At 45.4% G+C, this 25,808-nt stretch overlaps 1 protein-coding gene and 1 long non-coding RNA gene across 2 annotated transcripts in view; both read right to left on the bottom strand.

The window, feature by feature from the left end:
- Window positions 1-25,808, bottom strand: part of LOC141073060 (uncharacterized) — a 206,809-nt gene that overhangs the window by 112,431 nt on the left and 68,570 nt on the right. The window lies entirely within an intron of this gene.
- Window positions 6,834-24,890, bottom strand: LOC141073106 (uncharacterized). Its single transcript, XR_012226949.1, has 3 exons — window positions 24,753-24,890; window positions 21,151-21,256; window positions 6,834-7,041 (listed from the first exon to the last, which is right to left on the bottom strand). It is a non-coding gene; the product is annotated as an uncharacterized lncRNA (long non-coding RNA).

The raw sequence follows: 25,808 nt of genomic DNA, 5'->3' as shown, positions 1-25,808 counted from the left end.
ATTTTAGCTAGTTAGTTAGACGGCTGTATATCAGTCAGATAGTGTAGCTAGCTAGTGTCCAGTGTGGCTGGTAAATTTACCTTCCAGCACTTTTCTTTCTTTTGTACATTACTGAGGTCCACAGACAAAGCCGGCGGGGCACCTGTCCTACACGTGTGTTGTGCACGGCTTCTATTGCGCTCCATACACGAGTATAGCATTCTAAATGATATTTTTTACTAGCTAAATGTGGAACAGCCTGCTGTGTCCCACCTCGTCATTTAGTGCTGTGGTGATATGAAACTGTCTGCAGACCTAAGGAACATAAAAAAAAAAAAATTATGATTTTTCAGTTGCAAAAAGTTAGACAGCCCGCCGTATCACACTTTGTCATTTTGTTGGATTGAGATTACGCTGTAGAGGCCTGATCCAGAGGCCACCAAAAAATATTCTGTTCCTAGTGTCATACAGTAAGGGACCTGACTTTAGAATAGTTTGTAGCATCTAGTGTGTTATAGAGTTTGCTGTTTTTTTTTGATCCTACAAGAGCTCGCGGAGTCATTGTCCAAACCATCTTGATTAAAAATTAACACATTTTATTGAAAAGTAAAGTACAAACATGCAACACATGCTATAAACAGCTACAAAGACAAGGTACATAGACGGCTCACGTGTGAAGGACAACCATTGGTTAAGTCACACGGAGAAGGAGCACGTTGTCACGTTGTGTATAATTATTATTCTTTTTTCATTTGCTTGATACCCCCTCTTATATAGCAAGTGGAATCTGGGTAATACGCTTCTCAGTGCACTGGTCACTTATATGATTTAGTAACTTGCTTTCCCCTCCGTTTCATATAACCAGTGGAATCTGGTACATATATTCTATTATGCGCATGTCACTTTATGGGATTTGCCAACTGGCAATCAGACACGTATATTAATGCACGATACGTATTTAGGTGTAGACTTGGGGTATGCATTACCATCGGTTGTGCAAACGATTGCCCTTTCATCTGCCCTGTTTAAGTATGGAGGACTCGGCACGTGCGCATGCCCGCTGCGGCAGTGTCCACGATGCATCTCTCGCGGCATTTCAGAAGTGACATGACGGGGTTCGTGACGTCACGAGGGATTTCCTTCTTCCCTGCCCCGTCACGTGAGAGGTCATGGGAGTTGCAGTATTCGGGACCTGCGTTGTAGCGCCCATGCGCCATGTACGGCACTGATTACTTTGAACATCTGTCAGATCCGTTCATAAGCACCCAAGGGACACACACAGTTACAGCCCCCAGAGGAAGCCCACGCGAAACACACATTGAGGCTGCACAGGACACACGTTGGCAGGCAGCACTATGGGTAAGCTGAGCATTTTTAGTGTTAGCATTGCCATTGGGGTTTAGGATGTTTGAAAGTGGCAACTATGTCCATATATGTGTACTTCTTTTTGTAATCTGTCTTACCATCTTTAACCTAAGGTTTCTTTAGATACATTCCAAAACTGCACCTTATAAGGCACTATGCACTTTGGAGCAGATCTATATCTCCTGGCTATTTATGGTGTAGTTTACTCAGCTTTTTTCTTGCTCCCTCCCTGTGACTTTACCAATCACGCACGAGCCGTCTATGTACCTTGTCTTTGTAGCTGTTTATAGCATGTGTTTCATGTTTGTAATTTACTTTTCAATAAAATGTTAATTTTTAATCGTGATGGTCTGGACAATGACTCCGCGAGCTCTTGTAGGATCAAACTTTGTTTGGAGTGTCCACATATATTGATTCTGGTCCTTGGGATAGGTGTTTTTTTTTTTTTCTTCACTTATTTTCTGTGTTTTTCACAGCTAATACCACTGATCAAATGGCCTTTAAAGCACATGAAAAAGTGTGGCTTGTGCAACTTGACAAGGTGTTCAGCGGGGGTTCGTGCAATTTTAGATTCTAGATCTAGGGATATGACTCTGAAGCGATGGCCGGGGACCGTCACAATGCAGGGAGGCTACATACACAAGATGAGGTGCAAACAACAAAGGGTTAATTTATTTACAGGCAAGGAATGCAGCATTAGTAAAATGCAGAAACAGGGGTATGGAACAAAAACAGACAATTTACAAGAATGATATTCTTTAGCTGGGACGTCAAACAGCACGTAGAGCAAACTATCACAGCTCAGTGTATTTATCCAACTGGCAAGACAACACAGTAAAGTACAGTATGATGCTACAATAACTATAACCTATCTGGTCTTTGCTAACCAGGCCACACGGCTACCATGCTCTATCTATTGCAGCCTATCCTAAACCCTAGCATGTGCACAGAAGGGGTTAGCACTCACAGTAGCGTTAGCATCTCAATCCAATCCCGGGGGCCCCTGCAGCTTTGCAAAATGGTGTGCACGTCTTCCTGGAAGCTCTGTGCAACGTGGGCTTCTCCTTGTGTGCAGGTACAGTGATGCTCCTAGAAACGGTGGATTCCCTCCTCTGGATTCCTTTCTTGTGTTTCTTCGTGGCTCCTCACGGCAACACAGGAAAGCCACCTTGCTATCCTCGGAAGAGTTTACAAAGTCTTTTCCTCACAACTCCAGGCACATCTCCTTCCTGCAGAAATCTCGGCTCTCAACTCACACACAGATATGCAGCCCCTCCCCTTCTCCAGTGCTGGCAGAAGAAACCACACAGTCTTTACTGCAGGGAAGAGCAGAATATCCCAATGCTCTAACCAAGGGAGTGCTTTCTCTTAGGCTATGTGCCCACGTATGCAAAAAATTTCTGCATCAAAACCGGACTCCTTCCCAGAAAACGCGCGTTTTGTTTCCGCGCGTTTTTTGCGCAAAAAAAGCGTGTTTTTTATGTGTTTTTTTCCGTGCATCCCCAGACATATAGAAAATAGCTAAAAATGCTGACTTTTCAACAAAATTAATGATCATGCTGCGTTTTTTACCATGAAGCGTTTTTTCGCAGATGAAAACGCATCAATATGCACAAAAAGTGCAAAATGCATTAAAATGAATGGAATGCTTCTTTTAAGCATTTTTTCCAGTAAAAACACTTAAAAACGCAAAAACGCACACAGCCTCAAAGTGGCAGCTTGACTCTACGGTCCATAGCAACACCACCCCCTTACAACTGAACTTACCAATAAATACAAGGACTTGCTCAATAGAAGGACCCGTGTGTGGTGGAACAAAGCCTTTCTTGAAAGATTTATCTCTTGTGGATTAATTTGAAGGGATTTGCACATTTAGGTTTTTCCCTCTTTCAATGTAGAGGATGAATCTTTCAGAAATCAGTGGGAGGAAATTGCCTCAGTTTGCTCTAAAGGATTTATAGGACTGCTGGTTTAAAATAATGAGATGTCCCTGGGTGAGATTGACAGAGACCTGAACCTCATCCAAGAGGATATAAACTCCTCACTCCTGAGACCACTGTAAGCTTTAAAAATGATTTTGACCTTGACATCCAGAAATGAGAAAAAGATATTGTTACGATTAAAACTAAAAAATATCAACATGATCTTCTGGATGTACAAAGTAATAGAATATATAGATAGAGGAAAAATCCAATTTATGGAAGGTCAACATCCAGAGTACGCTCAGTTTCCTTTTCGTCAATGTAATCCACCGACGAGAGGACATTGGTAGAGAAAAAGACTAAAATGGGTCCTGAGAGATTTGACCAAAATAAAGACAGATGGCAGAGATTGACTAGAGATGAAAATAAATGGAAAATTCCATCTTCACCACAGAAAGACAAGAGACCCAAGGGCAACACTCTTGAGGTAATAAACTTGTCCCAGTGTAAGAAGGACCGGACCGGGGGTACCTGTCTTGCGCCGGGTCCTGATTTGTCGGGGATGTCTCCTCTGTTGTCCGGGGGGAAAGCTTAGAAACCTGGACCGACCTTTGCACTGTACAGCAGGGAGCATGGCTAAGCAAAATAAGGCACAGCGCATGCGGAAGCAGACAGGCTTGGCAGGAACAAGCAGCGCGCAGCAGGGGAAGGTGAGTGCTCTGTGTATTGAGCACCAGTATAGCACAGGCCCGCGCTCGAGCTTCCCTGCAACAACTCACAGAGACTGTGACCAGTATCCTGCTGTGTGCCCGCTGGCTCCTGCAACGCGAGGTGCCAGACGCTCCGGGCCCGTGAGTGATGTGCGCATACCGCTTGAGAAGGACCGGGTGACTCACCGTGATCTGTGCTCTGACTTCCCGGTGTACATTTGTCAGGCCCCATGTTAGGCTCCATTAGTTGTGGACTGTACCTCATCTTACCCAGCAAACCTTGGGCCAAGGAACCCGTTAAAGTCGTCGAGGACAAATCGCTGCCGTTGGAATTTTGGCTCAATGACGAGTTCAGAACGACACCGGATATACCACGCGCTGACCGTGTTGGTGCCATTACTCACTCCATGGACTCTCCATTCAGGAAGCCGTCAGACTGATAAGTTAACTCTTGAAATGTTAGGGCACACAAGATGCGTGTGTGGCCATCTTAATGGTCTGCTGCCAAATTACGGTATATCTTGGAGGATCACGGCCGGAGAAATCACAAGAACAAATGCAAGGAGCGGTGTCTCAAATGATTTCTGATTTTATTGGACGAGATGCACGGTATTTATAGAGAAAAAATAGTTTTTTTTCCCATACATTACCTCATTGTCTTATCTCATAATTATTGCTAGTCATTGCTGATGTCTGTCACCCACATGTCTTTATCGATATTACACTAATGGCTAGTCAATTAGGTCAAGCTGACATCTTGTCTTGCACATAGCTTGTCGGTCTTTGACATGAGGGCAGCGGGGACTGGTACACAATGGTACAGAAATATTCAGTATTAGGCTGTGTTCACACGTAGCGTTTTTTTTTTTGCTGCGACTTTAAACTCGCGATTTTGCCGCAAAAACGCAAAAAAAGAGCTTCCCATGCAATCCTATGGCATTCCGCACATGCTGTGCTAATGATAAGTAACACAGAAAGGGGAACTTAAGCCCATAAAAATGCCAAAATTGTTTGATCATATTATAATAGATATATACATATATATAGAAAGCCTAATTATCAAGTCAAATGTAACATGAGGTGTGTTACAGGTATCCAATCAGAAGATGCAGCGTCATCAGAGTAATTAAAGCCAGTGCGCATGTCAGGAAAAAGTCTGTTATGACTGAATGACAAACCACATCTCCTGTTGAACAGTGCGTGAGCGGAAGTGAAGTGACTCAGAGGAGTCATGTGATGTAAAGGAAGTGTCCCTAGTAACTGGAGCGACGGAGCTTAGGCCCGTTTCACACTTCCGTTTTTTGCCGTCAGTCAAAATCCGCCAATTTTTAAAAAAACGGATCCGCCAAAAAGGGGCAGATCCATTTTTTTCCCCCATAGACTTATATTAGTGTCAGATCTTGACTGATAGTCGTCTGTCCCACCTGTTTTTTACGGATCCGCCAAGATTTCAGCCGCTCCCGGGCGGAAGAGACAGACTCTGCAACGTTTTTTTTGTTTGACGGTCCGCTATTTTGAACCACACATGCCTGAAATCTTATCTCCGGAAAGCATTTTAACCATTTCGGGAGCCGCAAAAAATCTCTCTCTCTCTTGCGATCTTGGCTCCAACTCACGGCCGCCGCGCGATCTCGGCTCCAACTCACGGCCGCCGCGCGATCTCGGCTCTAACTCACGGCCGCCGCGCGATCTCGGCTCTAACTCACGGCCGCCGTGCGATCTCGGCTCTAACTCACGGCCGCCGTGCGATCTCGGCTCCAACTCACGGCCGCCGCGCGATCTCGGCTCTAACTCACGACCGCCGCGCGATCTCGGCTCCAACTCACGGCCGCCGCGCGATCTCGGCTCCAACTCACGGTCGCCGCGCGATCTCGGCTCCAACTCACGGCCGCCGCGCGATCTCGGCTCCAACTCACGGCCGCCGTGCGATCTCGGCTCCAACTCACGGCCGCCGTGCGATCTCGGCTCCAACTCACGGCCGCCGTGCGATCTCGGCTCCAACTCACGGCCGCCGTGCGATCTCGGCTCCAACTCACGGCCGCCGTGCGATCTCGGCTCCAACTCACGGCCGCCGTGCGATCTCGGCTCCAACTCACGGCCGCCGTGCGATCTCGGCTCCAACTCACGGCCGCCGTGCGATCTCGGCTCCAACTCACGGCCGCCGTGCGATCTCGGCTCCAACTCACGGCCGCCGTGCGATCTCGGCTCCAACTCACGGCCGCCGTGCGATCTCGGCTCCAACTCACGGCCGCCGTGCGATCTCGGCTCCAACTCACGGCCGCCGCGCGATCTCGGCTCCAACTCACGGCCGCTGTGCGATCTCAGCTCCAACTCACGGCCGCCGTGCGATCTCGGCTCCAACTCACGGCCGCCGTGCGATCTCGGCCGATACATGCCGCGGTCGCTTTAAATCTCGCCGCTAGCCTTCTCTCAAGGATCCTTACTCCAACGTGGACCACTGACATCTGTCCGTCACTCAACGGAGACGGATCAGTTGCTACTAACCTTTGGCGGATTTCAGCTGACCGCCAACGACGGAAGTCTGAAACAGGCCTTAGTGGGCGGGATGCGCTAAATGACGCAGATGGTGCAGGAGGCGAGGAGGAGACCGGATTAGACGCGTCATGCCACCCACCAACAAACTAGTTGTTGCTAGGAGTCATGGAGACGTGGCCATACCCGGGCACCGCACACATACTATTGGCACAACCGCGTGCCGCTACCCGACCAAAAGCAGCCGCTGTCTGAAGATGATAGGGCTACATGCATCAGTATATGATTGCAAATAAACAGATACAAAGTGTGAGATAATGAGTATTATGAAACCTACTATACATATATAATATACATGCCATATATAAGTGCCATAATGTATATACAAATATCATAGTCAGAAAAATAATCAAAAAAAAATTATTATTATTAATTATAATAATAATAATATAACAATGACAATTGTGTAAAAATAACATGGACAAAAAATCTTCATTATGGTCCGTGGAAACAGGGTCATCATGGCTGCCAAAGTTCATATAAATTCAGAATACGGCAATAATGATCAAGATCTGAAAAATTAGATAAAAAATGATTAATAAAAAACACTGTACACAAAACTGATTGAATACCCATATAAAATTTAATTAATCTGCATAAAAATGAAAATTAAAAATTAAAAAGGATAAAACAGTACATAAAAATAGTTAAAACCGCCTCCTAGAGGCACACCTAGAAATAGATTTATTAAAAATATACAGACAGCAAAATGATAATAAAAAATAATAAAAAATAATAAAAATGGTCAGAGAAATGGAGCCAAACTGTTATGCTCATTAAGACCTAATGGATGAACCGTATTGAATGTCCAAATTCATTTTGTTTCGCACTGAGCAAGTTGATGGCTAATTTTAGCACCTCTGATATTAGTTTTAATCACATCAATACCCTGTACCCTCAGTTGGGTGCTGTCACAGTTATGGTGGAGTTTGAAATGTTTAGGAATTGTCTTCAAATTGTTTACGTCATTTTCCCCTATGGCGGCTTTAATGCCCAAAACGTGTTCTCATATTCGTGCTTTTAGCTGTCTGGTGGTCAGGCCTATATATATTTTGTTACATGGACATGTCGCAAAATATACAACTGCTTTTGAGTTGCATGTTATGCGATGCCAGAGTGCATACGTACGAGTACCTCCTTGGTTGTGAAACGTTTCAGTCTGTTCCATATTTGGGCACGCTACACAGTCACCACAAGGATAAGAACCATTTTCTACAGCCGAAAATTTATCCAAAAAAGTTGATCTAGATGTAGTCACATAGTGACTTTTCACTAAATAGTCCCTCAAATTATTCGCTCCGCGAAATGTTATCTGGGGTCTCTCAGGTAGATAGTTGGCTAGAATAGGATCTGCACGTAAAACAGGCCAAGATTTACTAAGACATCAGTTCAGCTTGAGCATTATATTTAGTAAAAAAAAAAGTACTTTATTAGTCGCTTCAGGTACTTTACTAGAATAAAGTAACTCATTACGTGATGAGTGCTTTGCCCTCTGATAAGCATGTTTTACCGCCCGGCGACTGTAACCACGGTCATAAAATCTCAACTTGAGATCATAAGCCTGTTTTTCGAAGTCGTCATCTGAAGAACAGATTCTCCTTAGTCGAAGAAATTGTCCAATAGGTACTGAATTCACGACAGATTGAGGATGAGCAGATGTCGCATGCAGTAAGGCATTAACAGCCGTCGGTTTCCGAAAAATGTCGGTCTGTAAAAGATTATTCTCGTCACGTCTAATTGTGACATCTAAAAAGTCAACCACATTAGGATTACAGGTATAAGTCAAATGAATATTCTTATTATTAGTGTTTAAGTCCGAAATAAATGACTCAAGTTCCTCAGATGTCCCTTACCAGATGAAAAAGATGTCATCGATGTACCGTGCCCAGAACAGGACACGGTCCACCAATGACATCCCATCTGACATAAAGAGGTCCCTCTCCCACAGCCCCAGGAATAACCTGGCATAAGCAGGCGCACATTTATTCTACACTCCTGGTCAATAGTGCCCCATTTTTTCACAATATACAGATAAAATTATGTATTTTTATTTATTTTCATGAATTGTGACTGTATTCCACTATTTTTAAACTTGATATATTTACATTATTAAAAAAATTTACAATTTGATACATTGGACTTTTTAGTCAGATTTTTTCTTTGTGATGTGTATATGCTGTGCTAATGCTGCGGATTTTTCTTCGGCAGAATTGCATCGCGGAAAAATACGCAGCATGCTCATTCTTTGTGCGGAATCGCAGGAATTCCACGCACATAGAAATGCATTGTTCTGCTTACTTTCCGCATGTGGCTGTGCCCACCATGCGAAAAGTAAGCAGAACATGTGCGGATGGTACCCACGGTCCGGAGGAGAGGAGATTCTCCTCCAGGCTCTGGGTACCATATCCCTGTAAAAATAGAATTAAAATAAAAAAATCATCATATTCTCACCTTCCGATGTCCCACGCAGCATCCCCAGGCTTCAGCGATGCTCCCGGCAGGTCCCGTTCCCAGTAATGCCTTGCGAAAATGACCTTTGTTGACGTCGCGATCTCGCGATACCGTAGTGGTTTCGTGAGACTGCAACGTCATCAAAGGTCATTGTCGCAATGCATCACCAGGAACGGGACCTGCTGGGAGCATCGCGATGATTGGGGACGCTGCACGGGACGCCGGAAGGTGAGAAAAACACGACTTTTTATTTTTTTATTATTTTTAACATTAGATCTTTTTACTACTGAGGCTGCATATAGAGCTAATTACGCTTGCAAATCGCTAGTTTTTCTGCGGGAAATAGGCGGAAATTAAAATGCGGTTTTCTCGCATATTTCTCGCGGAATGGAATTCCCACAGAAATTTCCACGGCAATTCCGCAACGTGTGCACATGGCCTTATTCATTCTTGATTAGCTCAGTGGATCACACCATCATATCAGAGTCCACTTGAGTGTTGTTTAACCTGTTGACAGATATGACTTAGAGCACATACACATTTTAAGTAATATCTGTGATTCTTATACATATTCAGCAAAGCGTCCATTTTGAATATCTTCATAATTAAATAATATCCTTAACAACATAATTAGTACATTGCGTCCAGCTGGGTGTAATGTCTTCTCAGTATAACTACAGCTGTTCTGTGAAGGCCTCAGAGGTTTGTGTGAGAACTTTAAAGATCAAGAAGCATAATGAAAACCAAGGAGCTCACCAGACAGGTCAGGGATAAAGTTGTGGACAAAAGTAAAAGCAGGGGTAGGTTATAAAAAAAAAAGTAGCCCAAGCTCTGAACATCTCACAGAGCATTAATCAATCATCTAAATATGGAAGGAGTATGGCACAACTGCAAACCTACCAGGACATGGAAGTCCACCTAACTTGACATCCCAAGCAAGGAGAGCACTGATTAGAGAAGCCAGTAGGCCCATGGTCACTGGAGGAGCTTCAGAGATCCAAAGCTCATGGGGAGAATCTGTCCACAGGACAAATCTGGCCTTTGTGGAAGAGTAGCAAGAATAAAGACAATTTTGACAACAAATCTTAAGAAATCATATTGCAAAAAACTATGTAGGGGACACAGCGATTATGTAGTAGAAGAGACTCTGGTTAGATAAGACCGAAGTATAATTTTTTGGCCAAGATGTTATTTGTTGTGAAAAATTAACACTGGGAGTATATATAGAGTGTGAGCTGTGTATGGGTGGTACATGTTGTGGTGCAGGCTGTATATGAGGTGCTGGCTGTAGGCGGGGTACATTGGGGTAGTGGGTAAATGGGGGTATTGGCTAAGTGTGGTGAATACATGGGGTGCTGACTCTGTGAGGGATACTTCGACTAAAGGCTGTTTGATAGAGCACCACAAAGGAGGGGAAGGTAAGTGCACCTTATTGGAGCTGAAGATACAATATGGGGGCAGTACATAAGGAGAGACATTGTGTAGGCACAATATGGAGGGAGTACAGTGTGATGATAGGGCACAATATGGAGAGGGGGCATTATGGCGGCACTGCAGATGGGGACAGTGGGGAGACTATACGACATAACGTGGGAATAGTGTGTAAGAGGGGCAGTGTATAGGCCATAGGTAACGGGGATGGGTGGACAGTTATTAATCATAAGGGCAGCGTGGTGGCCATAGTTTATGGGTGAGGGATGGTGTGGTTGATATAGTATGTAAAGGGGGATGATGTGAAGGCGCTATTATTTATTCAGGGGCACAGCACAGGCTTATTTAGGGCACAGCAGGGGCAGCTATTTTTATTCAGGCGGCATTATGACACTTATTGTTAGGGGCACTGTGTTGACATGTGCTGCAGAAGACAGAAGAAAAGGGACATCTGACGAAGAAGAAAAGGATGTGAACAACTCCAATCAGAGAAGACGGCACCTATAAGGCACCGGGATCTAAGGCGGCATTTACACTGGTCAAACGCGGCACTTAAATGATCGCCAACTGGTTATATGAAGGTGATCAGCAGTGGTATAATAGCCTGTGAGCCGTAATATGATGGTTCTGTGGGCAGAGAAAAGCATTGTTCTCGGCAGCACGTTTACACAGGATGATCTGCTGCCCAGAACAATATTTAAGCTTAAAAATGATTTCACCCAACAAACTAATGTTTTACTCATAGATCGGCCGATCAGTACCCGATTATCGACAAGTGCACCTTAAAGAGTTTCTGGCTCATGTTGCGCTCAGCGATACCTGGCGGCTCTGATGAGTGTTGTAGTCAGTACCCGGCGCCTGTGAATAGCGCTCACTTTACTGCTATTCACAGACTCCGGAACCAGTTTCGGGGAACATGGACTACATCACAGCTCTGTGGGAACATTTCTGGTAATGAAATGGTGAACGAGGGACAGTATCTTGTTTTTACTTCTCTTGTTTTATGTTTTCTGGACTTTATCGAATTTGGAAGATTACTGTGGACCTGCAGGGGATTTTTGTTTTTTCAATAAATTAGTGAAAGATAATGTGGGGGAGCCTTTATTTATCACGTTAGATGCGCCACTTCTGGGGCGGCTGGGGGCTGGTATTTTTAGGCTGTGAAGGGCCCAATGACCATGGACCTTCCCAGCCTGATAATATCAGCTCGCAGCTGTCTGCTTTACCTTTGCTGGTTATCAAAAATAGGGAGAACCCCATGTCATTTTTTTCCCACTTCTTTATTAGCTAACTACAAGTACAGTAAACTACACACACAACACTAATTAAATATCTCACAGATATCTATCATCTCTATCTCTGCACATCTAGCACCTAAACATCTGACATTTATATTCTGCATCCTATTCCGGTACGTGTCACACAGACAGGCACGTGGATGTCACAATTTGTCATCCATGTGCAGGACGTATAGACGTCCGTGCTGCCAGAATAAACACATGTCCACTTGTTGGTCACATGGTCCATGTGAACATGTGTGCAGCCCTATAGATTATATTTGGTGTAAGTCTCTCCGATACGTGTGAAGGAGGCCTAAAGGGTACGGGCACTTTCAGTCTGACTTACTAGGAGAGGACGTGACCACAAAAAGTGCCTAGGGCAGCATGAATATCATATGTCCCAAGCACAACCCTAATAAAGTCATTAGAGCTTCAGACAAAGGGGGTTCTCTCACAGGTCAGGATAGTGGCTTGTATGATCCGGAGGTTATGGACAAACGACACTAATATACACCGCACACTAGATGGAGATCCTACTAATTCTTTCAGTACCCCTTACATTGTCTTTTGGAGGAGGGTTTGGCATTGGGTGCGCTTACATACCAAACAAATAGAACGATTATATGGAAAATCCCCACAATGTCCGATATTCACACATTACCGAAAACACAAAGAACGAAACATCAATCTGGAGATAAATCCAATACTGGCTGCAGGGAAGATTCCTATAATATAGTGAATATTAGCAGAGAACATTTACCTATTTTATACACTGACCAGGATCTAGCAGAGATTTTTAGACCTGGTTGTTCCTTCATTGATAAGAGGGACGTTATTATCAGTAACATGATTTCTCCTAGTTTATGTCTCTACAAGAAAGTCAGCCGACACCTGGGTGACAAATACCAGAGGTTTCATTGGATGTGGTAGACCTAAATGTGGTTTGTACAAGTATGTGCCCAAAGCAAAAAGGTTTCACCTACTAACCAGAATAATATAATATTGGAGGTCTCATTAGTTGTAGCTCCACACGTCACTGACATCACACAGTGTGAAGCTTGCCCTCTGCAATATGTGGGGTGCACGGTCAGAACCTTAAGTCTCCGCATTGGGGACACATTAGGGACGTTCTCAGCCCCACAACATGTAATACATCTGCAGCATCACAACATTTCATACAACACAATAGGAATATCATCACTTTACAGTTGTGGGTAGTGAATATGTTACCAGACGAGTTAATGGGGGGATTGGAATAAAGAGTACACCCCAGAGAAGCCTCGTGGATTCTGGAATTGGACCCCAGATTCCCCAGTGGTATGAATCTTCACTCAGACCTTACATCCATTTATTGAATTGTGTTTTTTCTTTTCTCCTTTCTCTTGTATAGTAATTCTACATAATATACACATTCTAGATGGTGCGCTCTTTTATTATTATTATTTATTTATATAGCGCCATTAATTCCATGGTGCTGTACATGAGAAGGGGGGTTACATACAAAGTTATAGATATCGTTAACAGTAAACAAATTTACAATGACAGACTGGTACAAAGGGGAGAGAGGACCCTGTCCTTGCAGACTTACATTCTACGGGATAGTGGGGAAGAGACAGAAGGTCGGGGGTGCAGCAGCTCTGGTGGTTTTGAGGCGGCTTCTTGGGTGGTGGTGAGGCGGCAGAATGGTTATTGCAGTCTGTAAGCTTTCCTGAAAAGATGGGTTTTCAGGTTCCATTTGAAGGATCCTAGGGTGATCCAGAGGATAATCCGATGTGCTGAGGCATGGCATTCCAGAGGATAGGGGATATTCGGGAGAAATCTTGGAGGTGGTTGTGTGAGGAATGAAAAAGTGTTGAGGAGACTGGGAGGTCTTGGGAGGATCAAAGATTACGTGAGGGAAGATATTGGGAAATTAGTTCAGAGATATAGGGAGGGGAAAGTTTGTGGATGGCTTTGTAGGTCAGTGTAAGTAGTTTGAACTGGATTCGTTGGGGAATTGGGAGCCAATGGAGGGATTTGCAGAGGGGAGAGACAGGGGAGTAGCGAGGAGAGAGGTGGATTAGTCAGGCAGCAGAATTGAGGACAGACTGGAGTGGTGCAAGAGAGTTAGCAGGGAGGCCACAGAGCAGAGTATTGCAGTAGTCAAGGCGGGAGATGATGAGGGCATGTATAAGAGTTTTAGTAGATTGAGGGCTGAGGGAGGGACGGATTCTGGAAATATTTTTGAGTTGGAGGCGACAGGAGGTGGCAAGAGTTTGCACATGTGGTTTGAAGGACAGGGCAGAGTCGAGAGTTACTCCAAGGGAGCGGATTTCAGGTGTGGGAGAGAGCGAGATGCCGTTTACCATAATAGATAGATCAGGTAGGGAAGCTACATGAGATGGAGGAAAGATAATGAGTTCAGTTTTGTCTACATTGAGTTTTAGGAAGCGAGAGGTGAAAAAGGAGGATATGGCTGATAGACACTCCGGGATTCTGGACAGCAGAGAGGTGACATCTGGGCCAGAGAGGTAGATCTGAGCATCATCTGCGTACAGGTGGTACTGGAAACCATGGGACTTTATGAGTTGTCCTAGGCCAAGAGTATAGATGGAAAAAAGTAGGGGCCCCAGGACAGAGCCTTGGGCGACTCCAACAGAGGGGGGGGGTGAGGAGGTAGTATGGGAGTGGGAAACGCTGAATGTGCGGTCAGAAAGGTATGAAGAAATCCAGTACAGGGCAAGGTCTTTGATGCCAAGGGAAGAAAGAATCTGTAGCAGTAGGCAGTGGTCAACTGTGTCAAAGGCAGAGGACAGGTCGAGAAGGAGGAGGATGGATAACTGTGTTAGCTTTGGCTGTGTGTAAGTCATTAGTAATTTTGGTCAGGGCAGTTTCAGTGGAGTGGTGGGGGCGGAAGCCAGATTGAAGGATGTCAAGAAGGGAGTTAGATGAGAGGTGGGAGGAAAGTTGATCATGGACATGCTGTTCAAGGAGTTTGGAAGCAAACGGGAGCAGTGATATGGGGCGATAGTTGGGCATAGCAGTTGGGTCAAGGTTTGATTTTTTTGAGGATGGGTGTTATGGTGGCATGTTTGAAGGCAGAGGGGAAGGTACCAGAAGTTAGGGATAGTTTGAAGAGATGGGTTAGGGCTGGAATGATCATGTTAGTGAGGTTGGGGAGCAGGTGGGAAGGGATGGGGTCAAGTGCACAGGTGGTGAGGTGTGATTTGGAAAGGAGATGAATAAGCTCTCCTTCAGTGATGTTGGAGAGGGAGGTTATTAGGGAAGGGCAGAGGTCTGGTATGTGGAGTGGTTGGGGTGGTGGAACTGTAAAGGTTTGCCTTGTTTGGTCGATCTTGTTTTTGAAGTAGGTGGCAAAATCCTCAGCAGAGATGAGTGGAGTTGAAGGTGGCAGTGGAGAGAGTAAAATGTGCTGAACAGTTGTTTTGGTTTGTGGGATAATGAAGATACAAGGTTTGTGAAATAGGTCTGTTTAGCAGAGGTGAGGGCTGATTTAAAGGCAAGTGTAGCTCTTCATTCTTGTATGTCACGTATGCTTTCTGTTGTGGACATATGATCACCCATAGGGGTAATTTAGACATATCGCACATGTCCATTTGTAGCTGAGGGTTTCCTCTGTGCATTAGCCACTGTGATGTGTATAAGACGCAGGTTACTGGTAATTTATTATCACATGAATAATAACTGAACACAAATACCAGGTCAAAATATTTTATACTGCTATCCCCAGGATGTTCTGCTTTTTAATCTTTCTTTGATTTTAATTTGGATTTTTCAATGAAAGTTTCTCTTTATTCACACTGGAAACAAGTGCTGGATTATCACTAACTTTCTAAGTCCCATCCATTCCTTCCCAACCGGGATTTCTCATCCGAGCACTTCCCATAGATCTCACCAAGCATTGAGAGGTGAGCTGAAAGCAGACAATGCTTTCAATAGATTAATGGTAGGCATGGGTGATGACTACATAGAAATTCTCTTCTGAAGTCCATGTACAAAAAAGCCAGCCTACAATCTGCCAGGACACATGCTGAAAAATATGAAGACTCCTGGGACTCTTGAGTGATGAGACTAAAATAAATGTTTGTTTTGGAATTGATGGGTTCAAAACTGCATGACATTAGAAAGGTGAGGAATACAATGAAAATGCATGGGGCCTACAGTGATACATGGTGGTGGCAGTGTTCTTATGTGGGGCTGCATGAGCAATGCTGGTGTTGTGGTCTACATGTTATTGATGGTATCATGAATTCACAGATGTTCTGCTTTATAGTGAAAGAGGAGATGCTACCATCACTCCATGCTCTTGGTAGACCTGCACTTTTCCATCATGACAATGGTTCAAAACACACATGTATGGCCAATGTTGCATTTTTAAAGAGCATCGTAAAAGTGATTCAGTGGCCAATTGTCTTATGATCTGAAATTCACCAAACACCTATGGTGAATTCTGAAGAGACAAGTTGCCATCACTTTCCATCCAACATCCAGGCGCTAAGAGCGCTCGCTATTGAAAAAAAGAAAGAAGATAGATGATGTATTATGTAACCAACTTGTTCATTCCAGGCCTAGAAGACTTAGTGCTGTCGCTAAAAATCATGGAAGCAGGTGGATGTAGCAGAGCTGTGTGTGTACAAGGTGTACGGAGCGAAGCAGCTTGTGTACAAGGTGTGCGGAGCGGAGCCATGTGTGTATGAGGTGTACGGAGCGGAGCCGTGTGTGTATGAGGTGTTTGGAGTTGAGCTGCATGTGTACGCGGTTTGTGGAGCAAAGTCGCGTGTGTACAAGGTGTACGGAGTGGAGCCGCATGTGTGTGAGGTGTACGGAGCAGAGCCGTGTGTGTACGAGGTGTACGGAGCGGAGCCGCGTGTGTACGAGGTGTACAGAGCAGAGCAGAACTGTGTGTACAAGGTGTACCGAGCAGAGCCATGTGTGTACAAGGTGTACGGAGCGGAGCCTTGTGTATACTCGGTGAAGGGAGCGGAGTCGTATGTATACTGGGTGTACGGAGCGGAGCCGCATGTGTACGGGGTGTACGAAATGGAGCCCTCTGTGTACGGAGCAGAGCCGAGGTGTACGGAGAGGAGCCGCATGAGTAACAGGTGTATGGAGCAGAGCCGCATGTGTTCAAGGTTTACGGAGTGGAGCCATGCGTGTAAGAGGTGTGCGTAGTGTGACTGCGTGTGTGCAAGGTATACAGAGCAGAGCCGCATGTGTATGAGGTTTATGGAGTGGAGCCATGTGTGTACTGAGTGTGTGTGCGAGGTGTACAGAGCAGAACCATGTGTGTACGAGGCATACAAAGCGGAACCGTGTGTGAGGTGTGCGGTGCCGTGCATGTACGAGGTCAGTGTATGGTGGGGAGCATTCATACCTCCCAACCATCCCAGATCCAGCAGAGCTTACTTTTCCCGCGGACACAGGAGTACACGGCGGAGCCCCGAGGAGCACTTTAAAACTCGCATGTGACGTTCCACCGGAAGTGACGTGCTGGAAGCTGACCGGAAATTAGGTAATTTCGGGAGGAGATTGTGACAGAACCATGGAGGCACTTTAGGGAATGCTTCAGTTCCATCACCGTGTTCTCCTCCGACAGCGCTGACAGCGGGATTGCCTTGGAATCGGGGATGCCGGCCATGTGAGCGGATCATGATATGTCCTGCACCGGGAGGCTCAGGTGGGCATTACAATGGGAGCCAGGCTGCTATAGTATCTTCATAGAGTCTTTCTTTATCTCTCTGTTTCTTTCTCTCTCTCTGTTTCTCTTTCTGTTCTTTCTTTCCCTCTCTAATCTTTCTTTCTGTTTCTTTCTCTTTCCCCTCTTTCTCTCTTTTCTTTCTCTCTCTGTTCTTTCTTTCTTTCCCCTCTTTCTCTCTCTCTGCTCTTTCTTTCTCTGTTCTTTCTTTTTCCCCTTTCTTTCTCTCTGTTCTTTCTATCCCCTTTCTTTCTCTGTTCGTTCTTTCTCCTCTTTCTTTATTTCTCTCTCTGTTCTTTCTTTCCCCTCTTTCTTTCTCTCTCTGTTCTTTTTATTTTCCCTCTTTCTTTCTCTCTGTTCTTCCTTTCTCTCTCTGTGCTTTCTTACTCTCTGTTCTTGCTTTCTCTCTCTGTTCTTTCTTTCTCTCTTCTTTTTTCTTTCCCCTCTTTCTTTCTCTCTCCTTTCTTTCTTTCTCTCCTTTCTTTCTCTCTGTTCTTTCTTTCCCCTCTTTCTTTCTCTCTCTGTTCTTTCTTTCTCTCTTCTTTTTTCTTTCCCCTCTTTCTTTCTCTCTCCTTTCTTTCTCTCTCTCCTTTCTTTCTCTCTCTGTTCTTTCTTTCCCCTCTTTCTTTCTCTCTCTGTTCTTTCTCTCTTCTTTTTTCTTTCCCCTCTTTCTTTCTCTCTCTCTGTTCTTTCTTTCTTTCCCCTCATTTGTTCTCTCTCTGTTCTTTTTTCCCCTCTTTCTTTCTCTGTTCTTTCTTTCCCCTCTTTCTTTCTTTCTCTGTTCTTTCTTTTGCTCTCTGTTCTTTCTTTTTTTCTCTCTGTTCTTCCTTTCTCTCTCTCTGTTCTTTCTTTCCCCTCTTTCCTTCTCTCTTTCTTTCTTTTCTTTCTCTCTCTCTGTTTTTTCTTTTTTATCTCTCTATTCTTTTTTTCTTTTCCTCAGTACCAGTCAGTGTGCCCATAGTACCAGCCACTGTGCCCTCAGTACCAGTCAGTGTGATCAGCAGTGCTAAATGGGTGGGATTGGGGTGTGGATATGGGTGTGACTAGCTGTGAAATAGGTGTGGTCAGGGCATGGCCTAAAATTTGCCACGAAGCAGAATGGAGCATGGGGCAGCAGAATGGAGCACGGGGCCAGAATGGAGCACAGAGGGGGCAGAATGGGGCACAGAGGGGGCAGAATGGAGCACAGAGGGGGCAGAATGGAGCACCGGGCGGCCGAATGGGGCTCAGAGGGGGCAGAATGGAGCACAGAGGGGGCAGAATGGAGACAGATGGGGCAGGATGGATACGATAGAGACAGATGGGGCAGGATCATGGGACATCACATGGGGGCAGAATGGATACTCATGAGGGCAGGATGGGAGAACACACGGCTGGAGTCAGGAATTTGACACACGGGGCCAGGATATACCATAGGTGTTAATTAAGGGATTATCTGTTTAGCAAGGTGGATATTAAAACTTAACCTTTATTAGATAAAATTGTAAAAAGCAAAATTAGTCAACCAACAAAAACAAAGGGGTACCACAGTGAAGGAAGTGCCCTATAGCTGATGAACAGAAAAGGGGGGGTTGTTAAAAAGGTACTACTGGCCTCTCAGATCCTCAATATTAATCTTACCTCAAAGCAAAATGACTATAATTGCCCATAGGATGAATAGTATATACATGATCTCATTTATATGGTACAAATAAGTGGTAGAAAAGGATGTTATACCCACACATGTTATTGTGACTTACTTGGGCAAGTGGATGACATAGCCTATTGGCAACTATAGTCATTTTGCTATCAGGTCAGATTAATACTGAGGATCTGAGAGGCCAATAGCACCTTTTTAACCCCCCCCTTTTGTTAGTTAGTTATAGGGCACTTCCTTCACTGTGGTAGCCATTTGTTTTAGTTTGACTAATTTGGCTTTTTACAATTTTACCTAATAAAGGTTGTTTTAATATCCACCTTGCTACATAGATAATCTATTTTGTGGATTGTTATATTCCTGCTTTACATGCTAATTAAGGGATATTATTACTGCAGTGATGTATTTATTTTATTTTTTGAGGATACTGTTTTAAATGGGTGGGCGGTCCTGTTAATGTGCAGAGCGACACTGTCACTTTTTTTCTTCATCTGGTGTAGTTTAGAATTTGGGATAAAATTAAGTAATGTGTTCTGGAAGTGGTGCTCTAGAAAACGGTGTTATTTCCTGCAGAGATGAGCCCTGGCTGGAATAAGTGACGGCGGTCTGTGCTGGATGAAAGCTGAAAACCAAAGATGAGGGACTTCACCTAGAGACGTCACTGGTGAGTTAGTGTGTTACCTGTACACTGACACTATACACTGCATAATATATACAGCGGTCCGGTGTATAATGTCACCAGTGATCACTGTATTACCTATACATTATATACAGAGCTCCTGTGTAAAATGTCACCAGTGATCACTGTATTGCCTGTACATTGACATTGTGTAGAGATCCTGTGTATAATGTCACCGGTGATCACTGTATTACCTGTACACTGACACTATATACAGAGCTCCTGTGTATAATTTCACCGGTGATCACTGTGTTACCTGTACACTATACACTATATACAGAGCTCCTGTGTATAATGTCACCGGTGATCACTGTATTACCTGTACACTGACACTATATACAGAGTTCCTGTGTATGTCACTGGTGATCACTGTGTTACCTGTACACTATACACTATATACAGAGCTCCTGTGTATAATGTCACCATCTCCACCTTTTATCGGCGCCATCTTGTGACTGCAACTTCTGTCTGCGTGAAGTCAGAAGTAGCAGAAACTCTCTATCAGGCCACTTTCACATGTTCAGTATTTTACCTCAGTATTTGTAGGCCAAAACCAAGAGTGGAACAATCAGAGGATAAGTATAATAGAAACACTTCACCACTTCTGGATTTCACACCCACTCCCGATTTGGCTTACAAATACTGAGGTAAAATACTGACCAAATACTGAACGTGTGAATGTAGCTTTAGGTCGGTTTCACACATCATGATATTTCCGGTACCAGAAAAAACGGTAGTGGAGATATCCGTGTCTGTGTGTGTAATACGTGTGGCAACTGTGTGCCGCATCAGTACCACATGGACGGCTGCTGGGGAAGAAGCGCTACAGTAAGCACTGTTCCCCGGCCAGGGGCGCACCTAAAATGAAGTTAGTTGATCACTTTGCCTCAGGCGGCATTGAGTCCCTGAAGAAGTGTAAAGATCAATGTTTCAAATATATTCCTATTTAAAAGTGTATGTATTTTACATGTGTGTCAGGTTAGGCTAGTAAAGAATAAACCAGATTTATTTGTACTGATTTTACTACGGGGGGCACCATTTTGCAGTTCACCTCAGGCAGCAGAGAGGCTAGGTTCACCCCTGCCTCCACCCAACATCAGCCGTCGTGGAATGAGCCCCAAGGACAGTATGGTCACTGTACCATGCCTCTAGGATCCCTTCCCTTTTCAGGGAGCTTCCTTGAATCTTCTACTTTCCAGCAGCTCCTCTGACCAGGAGCTGCTTCACACACATCCTTCCGCTTCCTCCTCTCCGGGCGGACTCCCCACTAAAACTCTCTTCTCCCTTTCTCATCCCACTAGCTCCACCCACCTCCTAACTCCCTTTAACACCCAGGCAGAGTTGAGATCATCCTCCCATAGGGTCCATCCAGATGTACTGCTGCTATAGGGTGTGTGCTGGGTGTGTTGGGCGCAGGTGTCTGAGTCCTGTGAGGAGCCTCCACCTTACCTGGGAAGTGGGATACCACACCTCTGGGTGAGGTGCAGTATCTCTGTGGTGACTGGACTCCCCTGGGGCGCCACATACCCCCCATTAAACGCAGCATATCCGCGGGCTGAAACAGAGTAAAAATAGGTGTTACAGGAACATACAAAATTTTTGCTGAGATCTCAACAGTTACAAAATATAAAACACATCTTCCCCTTATGGGAGGCACTTTTTCTTTAACGTTACAAACATTAAATTGCGAGAAAATACTCCTACTATTACATACTACTTTCCACTTTTACATTTCTACATTTAAGTGCTATCAAGTCCTATAAAATGCTATCATATTCTTTCCAGGAAACTATGGGTAGCAACCGTCACTAACTCAAGGTTCTCTACCACTCTATAAAACATTCTTCACTATAAGAGATCAGCAATCTTCATCTTCAGCCTAAACATTCGTTATCTTAATGGGAAAACATTCTATACACTAAGTGCAATAAGTGCAGTAAAACTCATTTATTAATTTTTTATCAAAAACGGTTAGCAAAACGAGGTACTTCTTAAGTGCAATCCCCATCCTGGGTGTCTTCTTATGTCCTAAGTACAATATAGAGGACCCGTACCAAACCTCCAATGTAGGCCTTGGGTGGGCTGCAAGGCATAGCTGGTCTTCTCCTGGGGCCACCTATTCAGCCACACCAAACGGGTTTTTGTTCAGTGGTTCCTTTAAAACAAACAAACCTTTGCTTCTAAAGGTTACATGTAAAACCAAGAGGAAGCCCCTGAAGAGGTGCTAAACTATTTACAATGGAAGTTTTTGGATCATTCAGCGTTCATGATCACCTAGTCTTAGTAACCTATAAACCTGTGTAAAAACTTTAGCAAAAACTCTACAGGGTTAACTTTTAAACTTTAACTATTTAGTCTCATTTGCATTACGTTGCTTTATTCTGGTTGGATGGTGCATCCTCCTGACTGGGAAGAAGCATTTTTAGCTGTGGTCACAACTGGTGACTTGCTGACTGCTGCAGCTTGGATGGGTTCTGCCGGTGAACCTTTTGTTGCTGCTGTAGTGGTAGATGGGAGTACTGTTATGGAAATATATATGTATATGTATTTCATATAGATCTCACTTGCCGGCTATAGGCTATATGCTATATACCTATGTACTCTTATATACTCATATATACTGCACACAGATACATATTCACAGTTTGAACCTTATAACTAGTTGGTGGAAATTGACCTGCTACCCAGTCACCTCATGAGAGCATTGTCTTGTGACTTGAGAAATATCTAGCAGACATAGGGAATGAGGAAGTAAGGCTAGATGGTCCAAGCCGATACTGGAGTCTTGCTGACATTGGAATACAAGGGGCAGTATATCATCTGATTCTTAAGTCACCTTAGGTCGGACGCCCATATATGTTCATGTATTTAAACTGACCAATTAGATAAGAAGTAAAGCCTTTATGTTAATGAATAACCACTCCTTTCTGTACGAACTGATAAAAAACCATGAATGTGAATAAAGCTTCCAGAGTTCTGATGGAATGAGTTGTTGCTAACCAAGTGTAGCTTCCTCTTTTTCTTTGAGCGCTCAATAAGACTCTGTCTAATTAGGACAGGCCGCAGCACACACAGAGATATATATCTATATCAATCAAAAATCCACATCAGTACCACAGCTACTACTGCCCCTTGGTCTTCTTTATGGGCTTTCAGCTCCGCTGGGATCCAGCGCACATGAAGAGCGTACCAACCTCTCTCACCATAATGCCTGGTAAAAGAGACATGCTCTCCTGGGAAGAGATCACGGTCTGTATGCCCCATGATAAGAATGGACTCCACATCCCGACAGTTAAAAAAGAGATCGGGTGCTTTGTTTGAGTCCTGGATGAAACCCCAACCTCTGCCAATGCTCACCACAGTGCCCCAACTCATCGGGTTCTGGTCTCCCATACGGACCCAGTGGACCTGGGCTTTGGCCTGCAGGTTAATCTCCTCCAATGCCTCCCGCTGGGCCTGTTGCTCCCTCTCCTCATTTTCTAGCATCAGGACCTGCCGACGGCAGAACTCCTCCTCTGTTATGGGGAACCCCATCAGGTCTGACCCCCCCCCTGTCCTCCCATGGGATCACCTCCGGTCTGCGGCTCACTGTTGAAAGCGGGTGTTCTTGCTTCATGGGTTCCAGCAGCCCACCCCTGGGTTCTACCATCTGATCCCAGGCCACATCTGTTACCACCTGACCAGATTTGGGGGTTGGCGGTGGGTCAAGGGGTCACAGCAGGGTCTCCCGTCCCCCAGGGGCAGCACCTGTACCTGCACCTTCAGTGCCGTTGTGATCCGCTGTAGGTTCCAATGCAGGGGGTACCGATGGCGTGGGTACCCAGAGTTTTCCCCAAGACAGTCTGCTTCCACCTGGTGATGGCAGCCAATTGCACGCGCAGGAACCGGTGTGTCAGCTCCTCCACCTCTCCTTCCAGGAGCGCCAAGTCAGGGTCAGATGGATGGCTGAAGCCTTGATCTCCTGGGTCGGGGAGCCTATTGCTTCCACCCTGCACCCTACAGGCCTCCATCCTCCGCTCGCCATGATGTCCTCCTGGTGCTCTGCCTTCTCTTTCACCCTGTTTCCCACCGCTGGGCCTTTCCCCGCCCCGTCTGGGGGCAGTGCCTTTTTCCTCTGCCGCCATACAAGGCCAGGAGGCAGACCCCTCTGGCTGTCGGCTATGTTGCTGTAACATAGAAGTATTGTTAGGGACGGCGGAACGCACTAAATATAAAATAACGTAAAGTGCATTCGCCGCCTGGGGTCTACCGTGCAGAAGGTGTTAACACTGCTGCTAGATAATGGCGGACATACAATATGGCGGTATAACGCACGCGGGTTGAACGTCACCCGGGTGCGCTGAGCGATCACTGTTTTATTCAGAGACGCCTAAATGATAAACACAAAAGTCTGAGCCTGTTAACGTCACAGGTCGGAGAAGTGCACGCACGGTATATGGTCACAGGAGCTGGACCCTAGGCAGAGGGTCAGCATCCGTCTAGACCTACCGTGCCTGCGGCGTCGCTACTGCGGACGCCTAGAGGACCTGCAGACTGCAGCGCGGTGAAAGACACTACCGCTAATCGACAATACCCGGTTGCAGGCGCACTGTCGGTCACTAGCACTGTGGAGGATGCTAATGTGGCTTGTAGCTTGCCACTGACAGGCGCTGACTCTAAAGCTAAGTCCCTATACACACTCATAATATCAGAGGGAGGGGATCTTAATGAGTCATTCACAGGTACATGCATCCATCATCATTCACACAGTTAGCAACTAGAGACTATACTAGCGCAAGGCCGAGCGGCCATGCGAACCTTTTATAGCCAGGACCTTCCGGAAGCTTCCAGATCCCTGAGATGGACCAATCAGATCACGAGAAGGACCTGGGCATGTGACTCCCGATCTCCAAACTCGTAAAGAGCTGGATATTGACTTAAAGGGCCACTTAATATGGTGGTTTCCGAAAGGAGCCACCCCTTGGCTGGGTCCTTCCTGTCATGCTCGCCATGTCTGTTATGTCCGCCATGTCTGTTTTGCCTCATGTCCCTAGAGTAGTGTGCACACTCACCTCATGTCTGCTGAGCTACAAGATGCCTGCGTTTCTGCTTTGCCTTCTGTGATCTTCTCGTCATGTCTAGAATCCCTGATCATGTGTCTTTCCTAGGATCCTGCACGTCTGGTTCTGCAATCATTTCTTCATGTCTGAAACCTTGATCATGTGACGTTTCCTAAGATCCTGCACTGTCTGGTTCTGCGATCATCTCGTCATGTCTGAAACTCTGATCATGTGACCTTTCCTAAGATCATGCACTGTCTGGTTCTACAATCATCTCGTCATGTCTGAAACCTTGATCATGTGATGTTTCCTAAGATCCTGCACTGTCTGGTTCTGTCATCATCTCGTCATGTCTGAAACCCTGATCATGTGACTGCGCTCTGTGATCCTGGAGCATCTGAACTAGGAAGTTCTCCCCTGGTCCTGACCCGGGAGAGGAGGTGCTATGCCCTATATTAGACTGCCCCTTCCTATGCTCAGGGCCTGAGTATTGCGTTGTGTCCCTGCATGGCTGCTTGGTCTGTGGGGCGCTCCCTCTATTCTGTGCCCGTGCATCTAGCTCTGTCATGCGTCTCTGCACACGCTCCGTGCTCTTACTCCGTCTCTTGTCCCGTGCCTTGTCTTATGTTTGTCCGTTGTGCCATGTTCGTCCTTGTCCTGCTTGGACTTGTAGTCCTTCTGTTATTTTCTGCATTGCCTGTTTTCGCTATGCCTTGTTTCGTACCTTCCTCCCTATGGTCTCAGTCTTTGCTTGCTCTGCCTCGCTCTCTCCTATGGTGCTCTGTAGTGCTTCCTGGCACACGCACCATCCCTCCTTTCTTTCCTTTTGTGCTTTTTTCCATGTCTAGTCCCAAGGCTCTGCCTTGGCCCGGCTCTGGGCTTCGGCCTACGCTCCGCTGCTAGACTCTTTCCTATTATGCTCTCTTGCACGTTTCTAGGCTAGTCCCAAGGTTCTCCCTTGGCCCGGCTCTGGGCTTCAGCCTACGCTCCGCTGCTAGCTCTGTTCTTGCTCTGACCTGATTCCGTGTTTCTGTCTATGCTTCCTTTCCTGGTTCCGTACTCTGCCTA

Source organism: Dendrobates tinctorius, unplaced genomic scaffold (assembly GCF_039654945.1).
Source record: "Dendrobates tinctorius isolate UK_male_01 unplaced genomic scaffold, ASM3965494v1 ptg000296l, whole genome shotgun sequence".
Classification (NCBI taxonomy): domain Eukaryota; kingdom Metazoa; phylum Chordata; class Amphibia; order Anura; family Dendrobatidae; genus Dendrobates; species Dendrobates tinctorius.
Note: the sequence above shows the minus strand (reverse complement) of the source record. Positions and strands in the feature narration are given on the sequence as shown.